The 19,667-nt window shown below is 43.0% G+C and overlaps 1 protein-coding gene across 4 annotated transcripts in view; it reads right to left on the bottom strand.

Annotated features, from left to right (window-relative positions):
- Nucleotides 1-19,667, bottom strand: part of AFTPH (aftiphilin) — a 206,125-nt gene that overhangs the window by 182,394 nt on the left and 4,064 nt on the right. For 2 of the 4 annotated variants that reach the window (XM_069234250.1, XM_069234247.1), the window contains exon 2: nt 2,961-3,062. The exons of the other annotated variants lie outside the window; for them this stretch is intronic. The gene's annotated coding sequence lies outside the window, so the exon portion shown is untranslated. The remainder of the gene's footprint in view (nt 1-2,960; nt 3,063-19,667) is intronic. 4 annotated transcript variants of the gene reach the window in all.

Here is a 19,667-nt window from a genome sequence, read left to right as displayed (position 1 = left end):
CCTATCACATTGCAGATGAATGGGCCAAAACTTATCATGTGAAATCGATAATGTGTTATTTTGGTCATCGTTTTGGACAAGTCCTGTTTCATGCCATAGGCCCACCCAACACATGCAGGGTATCCTTTTTATTAGGTTTAATTAAGGGATGCTAGGAGGTAAATCTTTTTCCACTGGCTGAAGTTTTTGGAGTGTTGTGGCATATAAATGTAATCAAATTCTATTACTTTAAACCACAGTTTGAAGTTTGCAAGGCTCTTGGCATAAGAAAATGTGCTGGGATTCGCACAAGCCCCCCCACCTTAAAGTGCCCTTTGTCTCTGATTTTTTCAGTATTCCCTGGGTGGCAGCTGACTCCCAGGCACAAGCAATGCATTGATTCCCCATAGAAACTGAGAAGAAATAATTTTTCTTAGGCGTGGTTTTAATGTTTGATGGTCATTTCCACTAATCTATCTTCAAACAGTGCGAAAGACTAACCCATGCAATGGTGGGGTGGTGGAGTGTGATGCAGGATGGGCCTGATCCATAACCTATTGTCTTGTAATGTTATTGCTTGTGTCTGGTGGGCTTTTCTGCCCACCTAGGGTGGGTAGATATTGGAGTAAACCCATCTACCTGCTCCCCCCTAGTGTGGGAGAATAACTGGTTGAGGTGTTGGAGGAGGGGCTGGCCTAATTCCAGTACAGACAGGAATCAGAATCTTAATTTGATATCTGAATCCTTTGTGTCTAGTGGTATTTCTGTCCCCTTAGTCTAGGGAGATTGGTAGTAAAATCCAAACCCACCTACACGCACAAAAGCAGAAAGGGCTGCAGGGTGGAGGGTAATATGACCACGTTTAGGAATTAACTGTTTCCATGAGGAACAGGGTCAGCAATTATTTGAATTAGGTTGGCCCCTGTCCACAGCGGCACAGTGGGAGGAATATGATGGGCTGAAATTCTACCCAGAGTGACTGTGCCGAGATTGGCACAGCTTTCCAAGCCTACTACTGTCAACGTTTGTGAATTCCAAAAAGTAGTAAACTTACACCCTTTCAAGAAACAATTCTATGAGTTCAGAGTTCCTATTTTTTTTTAGTAAATCTGTCACAATATACATTTAGGTTTCAGCTAAAAAAAAAATGAGCAAGTTAAAAGCTCTTAGAGAAATGAGGACGAGAAAATCCAACACAGACATAGCAGACCCAACTCAGGGTCCGGAGTCCCAGGTGCAATGCCAAGAATGCATTTGAGGTGTATCACATACCAAACATCCACCATAACGCTCCACCCCTGCCTGTCCCACCCTGCCTTCTCCCATGGAACTCATGACTATGGTCACGTACAAGATGACAGCCTGGAGTCCCAGCCCTGGAATCACTTATTTTAAATGCATTTTTGCTGCATGCACTCATTTCTGCCACGAGAAGACTTGAAGGTACTGTTGTCAAATTAGTGCATGCAGCTATGGTTCCATGTTTCCAGGCTTCACCTTTTACAAAGCATTTTATTAAGTGATTCACTGCCCCGTGTACTAAGCTCAGGATGCAATAGAAGTGGATAGGCTAGCAAATCAATAGGGTGAGCAGAGCCAGAGCAGAGCTAAGGGTCTGGCTTGGCTCGGAGAATCCATGCATGAGCCAAGCTATGAACTCCTTAGTCCGGCATATTATTAAAAATACCTAATGTAAAAATATAGTAGAGTCGCTCCAGAATTAAAAAAAGTGCATTTCTTCATCATCTTAGTACATCAGATTATATCACTGAACAGGCAGACATTAAAAGTGGTAGTTTTTAAACATTAATAGCTCGCCCCCCCATCAAATGACAATGCCACTAGGGAACTCAGTGGCATTTCAGTACTAAAGTAAACCCCAAGCATGGCCTAGATTCTTATTATAGACGGAGCAATGTAATAGTGTATCAAATCAAACATTACAGGGGTTTGTAAAGCGCATATCCTGAACTCGAGTATTTAAAAAGTCTCTCATAAGTAAGTGATAATAAAGAAAAAAAGAGGCTCAGTGAAATAAAATGTTTGCCTAACATCACACAATTGGACTAGCAAGGAAGCCAGTATGATTTCAAGATTATCTGGTTTCACATTTTGAAATCCACCCATCTGATGTATGGCTGTCTCTCTCTATCTCTGTCCTGTTTTACATCAAAGGCCACCTCTCTCTCACTGTCCTGTTTTGCATCAAAGATCACGGTTTAATTTTGTATTTTTGGTGCATAAGAAAAATCGACACTGACACAGCAGATCAGATTCAGGGCTCAGAGGTGGTCTTAAACAGTCAACATTTATATATACCTTTTTTTAACATTTTATCCTACAGGGGTTTGGGTCCACTGACGTAAATACGAGTCGGCAAGCCCAACAAAACTGGCTGACCTCCAGAGTTGATGGAGAAAGATGAGCAATGTCCTGGTGTCACAGCAGAAGATCAGACTGGCCTGTAGGATTTTTGTACCTACCTGGAGGAAAGAGGCAGGAGGGGTGGCATCCAAATAACTCCAAAAACCTTCAAATTTCTGAAAAAGGATCATATTGTGGATACTACATTTTAAGGGGTCCGCACTGACACTAGGGTATTGGCAATCAGTTGATTGCATTTTTAAAAGGATAACTGAGCATAACTACACAAGGAGGGGGCACAGCATTAAAAGGTTTGACCATTTATTTAATTATAATTGTATAGATATCTCTACAGGGTGAAGTAATTGCTCACTGTCCATGCTCAGTGCATCGCCCTTTCCGTATTAATTCATTTGCCCCACTGCCCAGCACAAACCTCATTCTCAAATGTTAACATCTTTTATCGAGGTTTTAAGAAATCCGCAGCTTCGTGAATTAAAGTTACCAAGGGCAGGGCTGGAAGGTCCAAATAAATCTAAAAGGTATGCTTAATTAAACCTCCGGGCTGGGTTACAAAGTCTCCCCCAGGACAGTTCAAAACATATGTATGTCCTTACCTGATGTATAGTACCGACGGCAAGCCATTGCAAATGCACAGCTTCCGAACAGCAGCCGATATTCTTCTCCCTGCATATTTCAGGAAGCAGCACTGGAAGAGCCTATGGATGAAAACAAATTCAACTGGTCGTCACACTTAAAAAAAAAAAAATTAAAACAAAAATCGGTATGTCCAGCGACAGGAAAATCAATGTAGCTTCTAATGAATGGAGTCATTTTAAATATGTTTAAAACATCCGATGGAGAAAACCAAACTTAGATGATGTCTCAGAGACAATGCAAAAACTCTTTGAATGGGAACAAAAGTCAAAATGCTTAAAAATGAAGAAATGAACTGCAGACTAAATCCTGAACTGTTTGCTGAAACAGGCTAGACAGTGGACTTGATCCCTCATACAAAACAAGAACACGGGACCATTGTAATTGGACAGTAAAAATTCTGGTTTGTCATCCGGAAAAGGAATCTACTTCCTAGATCTCTTCACCCACTCAGAGGAGGAGTCTTGCTCCCATGTTGCGATGAGATGCTACACAGCAACGTTTCAGAAAAAAATTAGCAGGGGTATCAGTTTGATCTTTAGGCAGAGACTTGCAAATTCACAAAATGTTCTTTTAAACTAAAAGATAGAAGTTAAGGCATTGAGTAGAAATGCAACTGGTATCTGCATGAAGCAGCATGACACTGAAGTAAACGAAAGGAGAGAGCTTGCCCATCGCAATGCATTTTTCATTACACTGTTGTGTGCCAATGGGAGTGTAAAACGATAGCCCTGGTGTCTGTCAATTACATCCTACCTAGAATGAACTTAAGCACAAACATATGGCGGCTGACGCATCACACAAATAACCAACAATAAGTGAGGAACAACTTGCTTTTTCTGAAGGAAATATTCAGTTTCTATTACCCAAAATGAGGCATTTCCACATGTCATTTACCCATTCTAAACTCAAGCCCACCGCCGACTCTTTCTTCAGCACCATACGGCTCTCAGTTAAATTCTCTGCCAGGGGGGTCCCTGCTCCTATGTACTCACTCGTCGACATGAAATGAGTTATACAAGCAGTCCTTAACACAGTGTAAAACATACCATTTTGCGCATCACTTTGTCCAACAGTCCTTACGTAGCTCAAAGCCATAAAAGGGAAATTCTAATATTATATTTAATTGTGCCCCTTCAGCGCTTTGAAGGCATATTAGAGTGGCCAAGTACTATATAGAAAAATGAACATAACAGTTTGTGCATTGTTTTTATGGTCCAACTCTGTTTATTAAGGTTTCGGTTAACACATACACCCACCTACAACCAACGGCCAGTGGGGAATTTGAGAAGCTGAGTCTGTACATCCGAAACGTCAACCAATTACATGATCCCCAAATCGTCCATCTCCCACCCCTCTCCCCCTTCAGGAGCACTCTGGCATTGGTCTAATTATGTACTCAACCCGTACGAGGTGTCTATCATATAAAGTAGTGCAGCTGTTTAAGGGGAAGATGGTGGCTCTATGAGGCAGTGTGTGCAAGTATTTAGGGCAGGTTAGTTCCCGAAATTCTTTGGAGAGTAAGGCTATAAACGGCTCCCACGATTCCCTGTAAGCATCACTTCACGCTGTTAGTACTAAGGTGAGTTTCTCCATTCCTAGTAATGCCACAAATTATAAAGATATACTTGATGTGTTGGAAGCTTATCTGTGCCCCAGTGCCTGGGGATTGCCTGATGAGCAGCTCCTAGTGAGAGTCCTATGCTGGCCTTTGTGGGATTTGAGTGGGAAAGTAAGCTGATTAGGGAGGCCCAAGAGTGTCCGCACTGGAAATCAAGGGAGGGTCGTATTTAAGCAATCATCTATGTCATTTAGGACTGCCGTCCAAAACAAGGTTACTTTGGGGCAGTCCCATAGTAAGTGGAGCAGCGTCCCTTTCTGGTTACAGTGTCACCACCACAACGGGCTGGGTTGCCTCTAAGGAGTCTAGGTGGTGTCAGGTACCAGTAAGCGACGAGTTTCGTGGTTGTTTCAATACTGCAGTGTTAGTGGTTGCATGTTTAGCTCTGAAGTAAATCTCACCCCATTCTTCCAAGGAGAATGGTCTGCACAGCTCACGCACCCAATGCAGTAGGCAAGGGGCCTTGCCCCGGGGAGGGTCGGTAATAGGAAATGGTAGAGTTCAGATATCGAGTGGCAGTCGTCAGTTTTAGTCACAGGCCATTTCTCGAACACCGTCAGAGGATGGCTTCCTCTTTCCCTAGAGGGGCGGTGGAAGCGCCAATGTCTAACTTGGAGATAACAGAGTTTTTCCGTCTTTGGGAACCTGTATATGAGCTTCAGTTGATAAAACAGCATAGGGCCATCTTCATTCAAAAGAAGCCAGATAAAGCGACATTCAGCCCTCTGCCAATGGCAGAATGTGTCCTAGGTGAGGCCTGGGGTAAAGTCGGAGTCCCCCAGAAGTAGATTCAAGGGTGACGGGAAGGACGTCAGCGGCTTACGAACAGTGAGTCCCACACCTTCAATGTCGCTCTTGTGATCGGGAGGAGTATAATCCACATGCGCGCTGTGATCATTTAAGAAACTGGATTTTCCATAAATGGGCGCCCACTATGACCCGATCCATAAAGAGCCAGGGTTTTCCTGATTCATGTTGGGATCACTCTATCAGGTAGCGGAGTTTAGCCACTTGGAAGTAGCTCTGCAGATGAGGGATTCCCAATCCTCCCTCTGCGGGGAGCAGAGCACTAGTTCCTATCCCTGCTCATTCAAGGGCGTGTTCAGGCCCATATGAAGAAATGGATGGCAGACTGCAGCGACTTCAGGATCCCTGATGTAGGTTCAATTAGGAGCATCTGAAACAGATAGAGTATCTTCAGGAGTATCGTCATCTTGACAGCAGCAATTCTGCCCAACCAGGAAACCTGATACAGTCGCCACATGGCCATGTCCTTAGCGACCTGTTGGAGTACTCTTGTGTAGTTAAGGACTGCAGTGGTCCTTGCCGCGGTGGTTAATTGAATGCCAAAGTTTGCAATAGACTCTTGCTTACTGAATTGGAAAGCTCTTGGTCAGGTGCAGCTGCGTGACTGGCGGCACCATAAGGTTGAGGGCATGTGACTTACCAACATTCACAGAAAAGTCAGATGCTGCCCCGAATCTCTCTATTTCTTCAAGGAACGCCAGCAAGGCTAATAGTGGATTATCAAGAGCTACAAAGACATCGTCCGCATATAAGATAATTAAATGTTCCTCCTCACCGAAGCTAGCCCCTGTGATGCCGGAGTTGTCATAAACCGGTTGCGCAAAAGGCTCTATATACAATGCAAACAATATGGGTGAGAGAGGACAGCCTTGTATAGTTCCCCCTACAGATGGGTAAACGGGGCTGATGTTTTGTCATTGATGTGGACTGTCACCCTGGGTTGGCCACAATTGCTTAGGAGTCAGGAGCGGAAACGCTCTCCAAAGCTGAAGCAGGTCAGTACCAGTTCTAGGTAGGGTCAGTGTACCCGGTCAAACCCTTTTTTTGGTGTCAGCAGAGAGAAGCAAGTTTGCCTCGTCGATCGGGAGGCCTTGTCAATGATATGGAGCAGCCGTTTGGTATTGTCAATGCATTGCTTGGCTGGTATAAAACCAGCCTGGGTGGGGCAAATGAGCCCTGGCATCAATGGGTTAAGGTGGGCCACTAGGATACTCATAAAGAGTTTAGCATTGTTGCTTAAAAGAGAGATAAGGCGGTATGACCCACAAAGGTGCCTATCTTTCCCTGGTTTAGCGATGACTCTGATTGAAGCTTCCATCATGGGTGGGGGGGGGGGGCCTGCCGGGGCCGGTAAAGGAATTAAAGAGTCTAGGGAGTATTGGAGCTAGGATCATGCAAAAAGTCTTGTAAAAAGAAGCCAGGTGCCCATCCGGGCCTGGTGACTTGTGGGCCTTCTGTCTTGAAACGGATGCTATAACTCCATCCATGCAAATGGGTGCATCAAAGCCATGAATTTGTTCTGCTGTGAGTTTGGTAAGGTTGAAGTCCTGTGGGTACCCACCGGACTGCACTGGTGGAAGAGACTGGGCCAAATACAGATCTGCATAGAAGTTGTGAAACTGTTCAGCTATGTGATGATCTTCCCTAATCTCTTCGGTATGTCAGTAGGTGACCCTTTTATTTACACTAATTTATGCCCGATCTACCCTTGAAAGGAGCGAGCTACTAAGATAGGCACCTCTGCATTTTTACTTGGAGTCAAGGAATGGAATTGCTGACAGAATTTAAAGAGCATGTGGTGCCAGTCCCCGGGCATCGAATGTGTGTCACCAGAGACATATGTTGGCCCTGGATCTCATTAGGAATGAGAGCACAGCCCACCTCTCAACAGAATTGTTCAGCCCTTTCACGGTCATAGATAGGCCATGTAAGCTATCCTTTGTGGATGACATGAGGTAGTGTTAAGATAGGGGACAGTACCACTTGTGGGGGTTATGGTGTGTGTGGTGGATCATAAAGTGCTGCTATGCTACAAAGGACTGAGTTACATCGCTGAGGACAGCCGGCCCTAATAGAGTACTCCCAAGAATAAAAATAACCCCCTAGAAACAGAACAACAACAAACCAAACAACTATCCCTGGTAAATCCATCACTCAAAAAGGAGTGACAGGTGATCCAGAGAAGACTCTAGAAGGCTGGTCCGGACTAACATCATCCGGATGATTATACTGAGGTCCAGTCACTCACCCCCACCCCTCAAACAATGCTGTGTCTTGCTGTGTCTAGGGATCTAGGGATGTTTCGGTTATGGTTAGTTGTCTGAGTCTCTCTACAAAGTTTCCAAGATTGCTTTCCGCTCCTGCAGGCCTCGAGAAATCATAAAAACGTTACTAGCCCTTTAGGTCGAGTACCTTGAATAATCTACTCGACCTAAATGTAATATACTTGACCCAGAAACAGGTCTCAAATTGTGTGATACTAGGCAAATATTGTATTTTACAGTCGCCTTTTTTCTTCATTCTCACATACAAGTGCACCTTCAAATATGTGAGTTCAGCATTTCTGCTGTAAAAAAAATCCTCTCGTTTGATTAAATACACTAAACATTTGCTCCATGTATAAGAAATCTAGCTCACATATAGGGTACACAGTATCCATGCATTACTTGCCTCTTAGTTTACTAATAGCTTTGCCATCAGGGCAGGAGTTTTTCTCAGTTTATGTTTAAACACTCACTTTTAATAAATATATTACTAAAGCATGATGTGGTAGCACACTGTCATTTACAGACAGTAAAGTTCCAAGAAATGTCCAAAAACCTACTCACGAACTTGCAGCTTTATTGATAAACTATATAGTCTATTAACAATAATCTGTGAAAATTGGGTTTCAGAAAACATTTATCATTTACACAACACTAAGTACAGTGTTCTGACTTTTTTTTATCCCATTAAAATATTTTTGTCATAACACAGAAGTACAAAAATGGCGTTTCACAGCTACTGAAATATATTTTTAAATGTTTCTAAAGTTGACTTGGTAATATAAAGATTGTGTGTTAGGAAAAAACAGATACCAAAAACCTTTTATTTCACAAAGGTCAAACAGTTCACCTTACAAAATCCTGGAACTCTGCAGTCACAAGGAAAATTATATGCACAGCAAGAAGACAAACCGACTTTTGACCTTGTCTCTGGACACATAGCAAATGTGACAAGAATAAGAGTTAATGGCATCTTAATTGCTAATTCAGTTTACGACTAAACAGAACACCTGCTCTTTGCCCACTCGCCAGAAGGGGCGAGTAGGATCTAAAAATAGCTAGACATCATAAAATAAAACTGGCCATAGCGAGTGGTCAAGTAAATTTTTCGAGCCCTGTCCTGGGCTATATAGTGTTTGGGTCCAGGCACATGTAGCCAGGTGTGGTTTTCTGCCTCAGCCATCCTGTTTCCGCCTTGGATCTTCGGGTCTGTGAGTTCAAGAATGCCGGCTCAGCAAGCTCCGGGTATAGTTCCAACGGAGTACATGCTGCCTTTAGTGAGCACAATTGACAAAGTGTCTCTTCCCAAGTAAAAAATGACTTGGAAAGGGTGCCCCCAGGAGTATGAGACGCCTAGTTTCCGGAAGGAAGGAAGTCACTGGCTGAAAGTCTCTGCGTTTCTGCAGGGTGAGGGCAGACAGATCCTGGTATAAAGTCAAGGAGTGACCTACAAACTTCAGTGAGTGTTGATTTCTTACCTTGCGCAATATTTGCTCCTTTAAGAGGAAGTCGTGGACGCAGACCAGAATGTCGGCGGGCCTCGCAGACCCAGACTGAAGGGGGGGAGGGAGGGGAGGAGCAAGACCAACTCCATGCACTATGTCTATCTGACTCTGCTTATCACCAGAGGACTCCAGGATCTGGGCAAAGAGGGCCTGTACGTAAGACTCCATGTCCCTATCCTCCGATCTGATCAGAGTCCCCTTATTCTGATATTGTTGGGTCTGGATCTGTTCTCCAGATCCTCTGTACAGGCCTGCAGTTCAATGTGTTGCTCCTGAAGACTGAGGACTTCTTATTGGAGTTGTTCGGTTTCTTCATCCCTGGTTGTCTCTCTGTCTTTCAAAGTCGACACTCTATCCCCCATTTCAGAAAGGTCCTTACGCATTGCTTTCATATCTTGGGAGAGATCTCTTTTGACATTCTTGAGATCTTCTTTGAGAGATGTGAAGAGCGCTTCCAAAAAGGAGAGGGTAACGGGGCCATCTGCTCCTTCATCCCCTAGCCCTGGAGCAAGAGTACCAGCCCCCAGCCTGGTTCTTAGCCGGCCTCAATAGCATGTCTTTAAGTGTGCGGTCTTTCTTGTTTTTCGCCCCTGCCATCGTGGTGCTCAGTCTTGGTCTTCCAAGTTGGAACCATGCTGTTTTCCAGCTGTGGCGCTTGTACTGCGTTTATCCCCACAGAGTTCAGTGCTGACGGGAGGGCTATACCACCGCGATTAGCCCCTCAAAGGTCGGTGCTAGCAGGGGGACAGCGCATTGTGAGTTCATGGAGATTTTGGCAGCGTCTTGAGAGTAAACAGCCTAGCGCCTCCCTGCTATGCACCAATGCCGCTGGTGAGTTGTGCACCCTGTGGCCCGGGCCCCGCATCCTTGAATTGGTACTCTTACGGTCAGATTTTCAGTTCATCCCAATTGGGGAGAGGGGGAACCACAGCCAGTTAGGAGTTATGCCATACAGGGCTGGTTTGTTCGCCCAGCACCACCTCAAGTAGAGCTATATGGTCACTGTCAGGCTTCCCGGGCCGAAGGGAGAAGCCCCTCACCCACCTCCGTGCGGCTGGGTCTCTGTGTGGTGGGGGACCTGCTCGGTTTGAAATGGGGCCCTAGATTCCAACACAAGGACTGTAATGCGGATGGGCGAGGTCGAGTGGAAGTCAGGGGGAGCAGTGGGGTCCTCCAACGCGAGTCTGGTCCTAGGGGAAGCCACCTGGCTCCAGCTGCTTCCCACTGAGGGGGCCAGCTGATTTGTGTAATTGCTGCAGTACCTGTGGGCTGAGCGTCATGCTCAGGTGGATCAGGGAGTGTGTCAGCTGCCTGCTGTGGCAGTTCACCCTGGGGCAGCAGGTCTTGTCGGTCATAGCCCTGAGCAGGCCCTGCATCCACTTACCCTCAACTCGGGAGGCGTGTGCTGCTCCTGTCACTGGTGTGGGAGTGTCATCGCGGCCGCCCCCTCAATGTCTCAAATTTAGCATGAGGTCGCTGTCTGGGTCTTCAACAGGAGCGGTGCAATGCCCAGCAGCGAGGGGCCAGGAGAGCTAAGCGTTGTGAAAGGCCCGCTGTCGCCACCTGTGCATGGCACTGAATTGTGTGGCACTGAGTGGAATTATGTTGAGTGGAATTGTGTGGCACGGAGCAGAGTTGAATTTTGTGGAGTAGAATTATATGCATAGGAATTATGTGGCATTGTGTGGAGTTGAATTATGTGGTATGGAGGGTAGTGGAATACTGGGTTATGTAGTAGAGTGAACATATTTCAACACCACATATGCGTAGTGTAAATATGTGTCAAGGAGCAAGTGGAATTGTGTGGAGTGTAAATGTGTGGCCTGGTGTGGAGTTCTGTGTTTGAGAGCTGAGGTGACATATGTGGAGTGTAATTATGTGGCATGCAGTGGAATTATGTGGATTGGAGTGGGGTGGAAATATGTTGCATGGAGAGGTATTATGTGAAGTGGAATTATGTGTCATTGAGCAGAGTGGAAATCTGTGAAGTGAAATTTGTTAAGATTGTAATTACTTGACGTGGAGTGGAATGATGTGAAGTTCAATTGTGTGGTGTGGAATTGTGAGATGTTGAAATGTGTTGTGTGGAGTGGAATTATGTAGTGTGGATTTGTGGATGTAATTGTGTGGCACAGAACTGTGTGGTATGTAATTATGTGGCATGCAGTGGGGTTGAATTATGTTGAGTGGCACTGTGTGGAATGCAAGGGAATAGCGTGGAGTGGACAGGGACGGGGCAGGTGGAAGAAGAAGGAGATGTGATGGGGCAGAAGCGGATGGATTCAAATGCACGCTTCCCAGTGCAAAAATAAATAACGTCAGCAATGCCCCTGCCAATTCCACATCTTTGACTGGTGCTCCTGAAAGCATGGCAAAGTTCTGACCTTCTTTCCAATGTTGTTATGGTTAAAAGTACTGCCAGTTAAATTGTTCTCTGCTTCTGGAAGAGCGCAATAAGCAACAATAAAAAATAAAATAAAGGCAGTGGTTTGACAGCTAACTGGGTAACAAAGTTCGAGTCTCGGCACCAGCTCAACATCATGTGATTCTGGGCAAATCTGGCAATTTTCCTGTGCCTAGGAAAAATGAATTTTTGTTTGTGTAAAGCGCACCAACACCTGGGGTTGAGTTTGGGCTATATAAAAGCTGCAACAAAAACACAATTCTGAGGACGGGACAAAGGCACCTGGCCCCCCAGGCACATTTATTGTTCTGTGTGGGAGCACAGGAATGGGAGGGAGGGGGAACAAGCAAACACAGACAACAGGAGGGAAGGAGCTGACAAGAGAGCCAGCTACAAAAGATGCACTCTTTAGAGTGGCTCAACAAAAATAAAAAACTGCTTTCAAAAGCAGAAGCAGTGTAAAGCCACCTACTTGGGCCATGCTCCAGGAAAGGGACACATGCAAGAAGAGGGAAATAGCCACTGCAGAGCTGGCCAGCAGGAAGCAATCAACTGAGAATGGCTTTGACATCATTCAATGGTAGGTAAAGGGCGGCCTCCAAGCCCACTGACAAACGAATGCTCTGTCTAGCCCAGACTTAAAAAAGTAATCAGAATAATTGTAGAATATATTGGTAGGAATTAGTCCTGCCTTTATTAGAATCAAAGCTCACTTTCTAAATAAACGATGTTAGTGACATACAATGATTTATTCGAGTCTTTATTAAGTCCTACAAGGCCATTGTAGAACAGTGGCACTGAAGGTAAAACAAGGGAGTACAAAAGGTATCAAGATGTAATATTTAGTCAGGCAGGAAACAGGGCCTATTTATTAAGAACTACGGCAAATCTATAATAAAATAGTATGTTTTTATTAAAATGATCACCACCTGTGTATATATAAACCATCGAAGATACTTGTGATAAAATACTCATCATGAAATATTAAGTTACTCGTTATAGATTCTTTCAGTAATCAAGCTGAAAGGGTATTATTGCTTATCAGTGACAAATATGCTCCCAACTACGAGATTGGAAGGTCTTTGTCAACACTGACACTGCGTAACCATGGGCTCCTTATTTCCACAGTTCGTAGTCCAAAACTTTCACCAAAGTATTGTACCTACCGTCCCAAACAAAAGCACAATCTCAAGGTGCTCAGCATCAAACCCTGTGGGCAAAGTCCAACATCCAGCAGTCGGTCTCATTAGCAATGCCATAAAAAACATCTGTCACCAAGAGCCTAAATCTCTGTAAAAATGTGTTTTATCATAGGTATAGTTGAAGACACCTTTAAGGTATTGTACACAACCACACAGTGCACCTTAACTTTATTTCTTCCTTATTCAATCTCCTACAAGCTTTTAACCTATGCCACCTGGACAGGTGCAACATAATTTTGTAAAAAAGAAGACAGGGTAAGACTGAGTCGGCCTGCATACTGCCATGTAGAGAACGCGAAAGAGAAGAAAACACGCGCGCACACACAAAAGTAAACCACAAAGTCAAAAAGACCTTTGCCTGAGAGCTCTTGTGGGCACTAAATCATGCCAGTCATATTCACTGATTAATTTGCGATGGTGTTTGTCGGTGCTCGGTAGTGACCCGTAATCCTTAACCTGGGCACTGGTCCTTAATCCTTAACCTCGGCACTCATTTAGAACAGCTTACCACAGGATATAAAACCAATGCGTCCCATGCCATTCTTAGCTCTTTAGGTGATCAGTAATAGTTTACATTGTAACATGTTTATCATGTGATGGTTAGTAGGTAGTGTTTGTACTAGTATTGTGCAGCACTGGTAGGGGCAGTGGGAGGTTCATGCTGTAGTGGCTGCTTGAGAAATATTTGGGCCCTGGCACTTTTTTTTTTTTTTAAATAAATTATGCACTGGTCATAACATCAATATCAGGATGCTGCAAATGGTGCATTTATTTCAGAGCCCTGTGCTTGCTTGGCTGCATAACTGCAACACATTGACAGGGCACTGTAGAAAAAAGTAGAAGCTCCAATGAATTCACAAACTAGTGGCTAACAATTAAACCCCACAACGTCTCAGTCCACAGTAGAAACTCAGAAAATGTCAACATAATCACTCAAACAAGAGTGAGGGGTTATTAGCCCCAAACGTTGGAATGCTTAAGTCCACACATAAGGGACTAAGCCAGCAGTGAGTTTTCATGAACATCCTGGTGCGGAATCTTTTTAAGGAGTCTTATGCTTACTTCATGACATTACTTAGCCTGCCCCCTCAATATGTGAAGGACAGGATTTCTCTAATAGAGGCACAAGATGGACATAGGTAACCACATGACCCTAACTACAGTTTTGACCCAAGAACCTGTCCAGACCAGCTGTGCATTCTCCACATTGCATAAAACAAATACATTATAGAGCCAACGATGAGCCTGACAAATAGTGTCTTTAATGGTAAAAAGCTCTAGTGGTCAACAGAATTTCCGAGTGCAAGTCACCTATGTATTCCTTGTTTATACTTCACCTCTCTACCTGCTTGGACACTGCAGATTCTGTGAAGCATGATGAGGAATATCCTACCAAGGCATGTTCACAATTCAAACCTTTTGGACATGCCAGCAGGCAAAGCGCAGACTTTGAGTGACCTCCAAATATCTGAAAGCTCACAACACCCAGCGCTTCTCAAGGAGCCAACGTCTCTCTTCAGTCACAGAGAAATATGCATTTTACCACAATAGTAAGACAAGTCCTCCCACTTTGGCCTCGCTCCCCAATAAGCAGCACATGTAGCGCTTAGATCTTGAATCTGCTTTCAGCATAGAAATATACTTTCCATTAAGTCAGCATCAAACATCAAATAACTCTGCTCGTTGATACTGGTGCAGGAGTCTGGGCAGAAACAACTGTGGCAAGAGGCAGGTGATCAATGAAGATGAGCAGCAGTTTCAATATCCTAAACTGTAGAGCTTCATGCTTTCTATAGATAGCTTCAGAGTACATAGCTTAAAAAACTAAATATAGTATGTCATCAATGTAAGTACACTCAAATTCATGCATTCACTAAGCACAAACAACTGGCAACATCTGCTACAATTTTGCTCGCTCATAAAAATTAATAAGATTGAATTATAGCTGAACGAAAACTCTTGATAAAGGTCAACTTGCTTTTAAAGAAAAAGGACACAATGTGACTGGTGTACTTGATAAAATGGATTCACTACAATAGTGCTTAAGAGCATAACAGCCAAGCAAACGACAACATATTATGAGATCTGAAGTGAATGTGAATTAATGAGAAGACGAGTGCCGATGGCATTTTGTATTTCTGACTGCTACAAATGTAGAAGCGACTTGTAGACATATTTTTAACAAGATATAATGCATCACACACAGCACGGCTATTTGAGGCCGCTAACGCTCTTTACTCCCAAGAACTAACTAACCCTGCCTGGTACAGCCTCAGCAGCCACGCCTATCTGTAAATAATGAAAGAAAAAGAGTTAGGCATTAGGCGATTGAAATCTAATGGTCGAGGTGTGCATTTCTTCTGAAAGCAAGGCCATCTGCTCGTTATTACATGAATTGCCTTCTAGGCAGGCGAAACCGTGTTTTTTTTTTCTATGAACGCCAGACTAATGTTTGTAAACGACTAAGCAAAACAAAGTGACAGCATAGACTTGAAACGTTATCCTTTCTTCTGCAGACCATTTTCTGAAGAGCATCTCCTTAGACAGTAAGGAAATCACCGATTCAGAAATTATTTACATAACTCTTGCTAAAATAAATCCCACGACTACCCTGTATGAGGAAGGCAAACTGACCACACCTTGTAAACAACTAAAATCACCGGGGCACAAAAGAACGGAGCACAGCTCTTCATACCACTCATATACAATTATTTAAGCAAATTACGTATTGCTGCTGGTTAGCTGGGCAGGCTACAGGACAGATTAGAACAAAATGCACTACATCAATTATTTTTCAATCATGACTGTCTTTTGGAATGGAGCCAGGCAGAACTTTAATGGTTCCATGGGTGCTCGTTCAGTAAAAAACAAATTAAGATTGAACAAGTCAAATGCTGTATCTACCCACACCTTTGTGGATCTAGTATAGTATGGAGTGGTGGGAAACACACTTGCTGTCCTTGAGAACAACTTGGTAATATCAGGAGTAGCTAGGAAGCAAGGAGCACGGCCCCAGAAGAGCTCAATGACAATATGCCATAGAAATAACACATTGACCACATACTTGCAGATATCACCAGAAACAAAGAGTAGCCTTATCTAGGTAGAAGTTGTAAGCCATCTGTGTTTTAACCAATTAGAGACTGTATCTTCCTATAAATAGTAAGGTAGAAATTTGGCATGAATTCTTATTTCCCTTCATTCAAGCTTTACCATGAATCTGCCTGGAATGGACTAGACCATACAATAATACCCTAAAGAGTTTAAAGATTAACAATTTGTACAAAAGCACCATAAATGTGTCCCAACGTTCAGACAGGGACTGACTAGAGAGATTCCAATTTCCCCACTCGGATAAATTAAAAAAATAAAACAATGATTTGTAAGAATACAAGAAAATTACAACTTTTAGGCAGAAAAAAATGGGATTTATGCATTTTTGCCTGCTATATTTTAATATGCTGCGTAGTGCACACAACCCACCTTTTTAAATGTGTACAAACCAAGCTTCGGATACATGCAATACATGCAATCCTAACGAAATGCACACCACAAAAAAAAATGAACATTTTAAGAATTCGAAGTTTTAGTAAAAAAGGAGAATATTTCCATTACAATTAAAAAAGTACAATTTCAAATTACAAGAAGTGTGTGTCCTGTAGTAAGACACGCTAGCTTTAGGCACGCATGAGAATATATATTCAAGCATTGTAACAAACTGAAGCTGTCAACATGGTGTCCTCACACACCCATAGTCTAGAGCCCAGGTCCCAGAGGAAGAGGAGAGGAACCAATGTCCTTCAGTAGACTGTTATCTCTTTCCCGCCTTCGTACATAAATCTACCCAGTAAACATATATATCCATCCCTCAGACACATTAATACACAGTCGCTAAAAAGGGTATAAACAGACAGTACCATAAATAAGTTACAGAAAGTATCCAAACACGGATTAGGTTGCAGGCACGTCCACAGCCTACATGCCACTTCTCATACGGCTTCAAAAACCTCCTGGCATACAGAACAAAGTTATCAACTTAGAAAAAACCTCAATAATGCACCCAAACGCAAGGAACTCAAAGATTTTTTTTTTTTATGTAGTGCATATCCCGCTTTCCCTGTTGCGCAATACTGGTTAGATTACAGCGATCTTATTTTCAAGAAATCGGCAGGTATAAATCACATTTACTGCCCATCACTCTCAAAACAATTCAGGCTGGAACAGTCTGCCCATCCCGCAGACACATTCTCAGTCCCCGTGGGTCCTCTTGTTGAGATCCAGGTTCACTTGGACAGTCTCCATGAGGTAGCGAGGAGAGATTCAGGAAGCTGTGCTCGATTTGCCCTTCGCTACAATAACCACACCACAGCATGGAAGGAATATCTTATGTGGAGTAAATACCTAATGACCATAAAAACAATACGAAGTGCGTCCTCAATGGGAGATGCTTTGAATTAAAAAAAAAACAGACATCAGTAAACAATTGTGTTTGAAATCTCTCTACTGAGGGAATCATGCTAACTCTTGCACTTACCAACATACTCATTTTAACTCGCTTACATCTCATTATTCGTCTCTCACACTTGATGGTGAAGATGGGAGGTCATGTAGTACCATCATTTTGTATTTTCACCTCTTTAGTTTTTGTGACACTGTCAACATGAACTTTCCCCTATCTTCAGTCTTTTTATGGAGTAAACACACACATAGTTTATACATTTTTTTCTATTACACAGTAGTAGTTGCAACTGTGTTTTTATAGTTAGGTCAAATATTCCATAGTAAGAGCTCTGTTTGGTTTTGCTAGCAACTTTGGCGTGGTTTAATCAATCTGCACAAAACTTTCATCAACCTCGGTGCCTTCAAGGAAGGTTTTGCACCAATAAGTCAAGCAGGCAAAGAAATACAGGAAGTCCCAAAACGCTGATTTTCAATGTTAATTTCCATTAAAAGTTTGCATTTCGACACAGAAAAAATTGGCTGAACATTGACAGAAAGTTAGAACTTTGCAGAAAAAGCATGGCTTTTGTGATCTGGTGTAACTTCGTTCATTTTGGTGAAATTATCGTTTAAAGAAGAGTTTGGGTTTGAAGAGGTTACAAAGTTAGATTTATCTGGATGGTTGACCCTGCTGGAGTCCTGTGATACCAAAAATTAAAAAACAGAGCCTTCTTACAGGGAGATGAAGCTTGCTTTTTTACCCCCCTACAACCATTTCGGTGCTGCAGGACTGGTCCTGGTCCAGCGGAAACAGAGCGATCTGATTGACTGGCTGCAACTCAAAAAGAAAATGTTGAGGCCACCATTACAGGACTCCGTGCCAGTGCCCAGAATTTGTTTTAATGGTATAAGGGGCCTGACCATCAGCAGAGGGACCTCACCCACTTTCACCCAAGAAGTTGAAATAATTAAAAAAAAACAATTTTAGCATGAGCTCAGACTTTATTACCATACGAAACTATAACATCACTTTAACCTTTATTTTCCTTCCAATACACACACATATATATATATATATATTTTTTTTTTGTTATTTTTTTTTCACAGAAAATACAGAGGTTAAAGTGACGCTATAGTTAGGTGAAAATGTCAGTTAAAACATGAACCATCAAACTCAAAAACACTACTGAAATACAGCTGTTATAGTATACTGAGCTAACTAGAACTTGCGACCCCACCATACCCAGTGTTGCCATCAATAATCTCATTTGATATGTTGTGAGGTCATCAATGATGTCACTGAATATATCATGAGTGATACAACCTATGAGGTCTAAGCAGAGCACGTGAGGGCACAAGTTCTAGTTTTGCAATGTAAAGTGAGATATTACCATGCCTAACTATAAACTCACTTAAATTTCTATGGTTTTTAATGCAAAGTAAGATCTTATTACATTCCGCAACTCCCTGCCGCACACAGCCGTTGTGGATTTAAGGAGGGTCATCTTCCTCCACACATGGCCTATGGCCGTGCTCAGCACCCAACCCCTCACCGGCGGCAAACTCAAAGCTGCACAGAGCCTTTGGCAAAGCATGGGGCATGGTTGGGGGCAGAGCGACATGTTTTTAAAACTCCTTACTCCAATAGTTCCAAACAGGTTATGTGTAAACTGCTGTCTCCTTACGACCATATTCCTTCTGATGAAACTGCACCGCAACAAGCTCCTCAACCTGCTAAACTTGCATCTGATTCTATAATTATCTCTGGTTTATCTCTAAAAATATCTTTTTTATTCCAGGCCGCAATATTATTTAAGTACCAACTAAGTTCCTCCTTGGTTTCCTCCAAAAGCACAATCTATTCTGAATATTTCAACCCATCTCTCAAATGTTTCACTTTCAATCTCTGAAGTGCTTAATAATTCCGAGGCCCCTGAAAAATAGCTTGAGTCGCTGAAGATAACAGACCTACCACTATCGCCAACATTCTCAAAGAAATTCTTTCTAAACACAACACCTTCCTTATTTCCTTCTGTATCTTTTTCAACGTTCCTTCGTCAATTTCAATTGCCCTTCTACTGTATTTATCATTAATGCTAAAAATTGTCTACTGACTCAGAACAAGACACAACTTCTGTATATTTCACTATATTTGATCTCTACTGATCCATAAACAGTATGTCGTCCAGCTATAAGATGCACATCACGTTCTCTTAGAACAGCCAAAGCACCTTTATGAAATACCAAAGGGCAGAATACAGATCTAATGGCAGAAAAAACAAATGTCCACATTCTTCCACCCCACCTAAACTGCAAAAATATCTGAAGGAGCTCCTAAACTGGTATTGTCAAATAGGCATCTTTCAAATCCAATCGGGCCAACCAGTCCCTTTTCTGCAATACATCCCTCAAAAACTGCATATT

This window comes from Pleurodeles waltl, chromosome 5, assembly GCF_031143425.1.
Source record: "Pleurodeles waltl isolate 20211129_DDA chromosome 5, aPleWal1.hap1.20221129, whole genome shotgun sequence".
In the NCBI taxonomy this organism is placed as follows: domain Eukaryota; kingdom Metazoa; phylum Chordata; class Amphibia; order Caudata; family Salamandridae; genus Pleurodeles; species Pleurodeles waltl.
Note: the sequence above shows the minus strand (reverse complement) of the source record. Positions and strands in the feature narration are given on the sequence as shown.